The sequence below is a fragment of the Octodon degus genome, unplaced genomic scaffold (genome assembly GCF_000260255.1).
Source record: "Octodon degus isolate 3935 unplaced genomic scaffold, OctDeg1.0 scaffold00173, whole genome shotgun sequence".
Lineage (NCBI taxonomy): Eukaryota > Metazoa > Chordata > Mammalia > Rodentia > Octodontidae > Octodon > Octodon degus.
The window spans coordinates 4741998-4743148 of record NW_004524749.1 but is presented as its reverse complement, the minus strand read 5'-3'; the positions used below and the strand labels follow the sequence as shown (position 1 = coordinate 4743148).

General features: G+C 53.8%; 1 protein-coding gene and 1 long non-coding RNA gene across 4 annotated transcripts in view; one reads left to right on the top strand and one right to left on the bottom strand.

Annotated features, from left to right (window-relative positions):
- Nucleotides 1–1139, bottom strand: part of LOC111813224 — an 11127-nt gene extending 9988 nt beyond the window's left edge. For all 3 annotated transcript variants that reach the window (XR_002818537.1, XR_002818538.1, XR_002818539.1), the window contains exon 1: nucleotides 708–1139. This is a non-coding gene — a long non-coding RNA (uncharacterized LOC111813224). The remainder of the gene's footprint in view (nucleotides 1–707) is intronic.
- Nucleotides 668–1151, top strand: part of Tox3 (TOX high mobility group box family member 3) — a 109275-nt gene continuing 108791 nt past the window's right edge. Inside the window, exon 1 of the mRNA XM_023703539.1 lies at nucleotides 668–716. The gene's annotated coding sequence lies outside the window, so the exon portion shown is untranslated. The remainder of the gene's footprint in view (nucleotides 717–1151) is intronic.

Sequence of the window (1151 nt, the reverse complement as noted above, 5' to 3'; positions counted from 1 at the left end):
CTCTCTCTCTCTCTCTCTCTCTCTCTCTCTCTCTCTCTCTCTCTCTCTCTCCTGATCCACATTTGTGCTAACAGAAGAGCAAACACACACACACACACACACACACACACACACACACGTTTCACCTAGTTGAAGTTTATTTTTCCAGCTTGGTTCCAGAAAGATCGTATTGAGTGAAGGCACACACACAGGTGTTACGAGCCTGAGTGTCTACTTTGAAAAACGGAAGAAATGAAAAGAAAACCGTGTAATGCTTGTCTGAAAAAAGTTTAGGTCCCGGGCTAGCGAAGTGTGATCAATCCAGGGACTACACTGTTTGCTAGCGTCAGACAAAATATTTCAAAATTTCTCCCTACTAACTCACAGATCACCGGCTTGAGGAAGGGGAGCCGCTCTGGCAGCTTCTCTAACGTTTGCTTCCGCCAAGGCTGAAGGCCAAACTTTCAAATTAACTCAAAGCAATAAAGTCAAGGGGGAAAAAGATGTAGCTTAAAGAAAAAAGAAATAAAGAGGAGGTAGGTGAGTGCAGTGCGGGGAAGTTAATCACCTAGAACCTTTTAGGAAAATAGGGACATTTTCTCGTGCAGAGCAGTGAATGATCTCCCTAGATCCAGTTACTCAAACGGCTTTCGAATACAAACAAGAGCAAAGAAAATACGAAGAGAATCTACGCGAGGCTTAACCCGGGAGACTCCAAGTCTTCCTACCTGTGAAAGGTCAGGCCCCAGTACCCCGTCTGGGAATCACCACAGGTGTACACGGGGTCCAGGGGCCCGCTACCGGGAGACACTTATGCAGGCCCGCTGCTGGGCTAGGTGTGTCCATGAAGGGGATGTTGGGGGAAAGACAAGGAAGGAGAGGGGCCCGGGGTCTGGAGGAATGGGGCGAGCGGGCAGCGAGGGAGGAGGGGCGGGCCAGGAGCAGACGGAGCGGGATGCTGGCCCGGGGAAGCGGGATCGGGAAGGAGGCAAGTGGGACGCTGGGGGCGCAGGGCTGGCCGGGGAGTAGAGAAAAGGAGGGGAGCGAGAAGCGCTGCGAGGCGGTGGGGACAAAGAGGACCAGAGAGGGAAGGGGGGGTGAGGTGGGAAGAAAACGGGCGGCCGCGGAGCTGGGCCGGGCCCGGCGAGGGCTGCGCGGGCACTTGGAGAGCC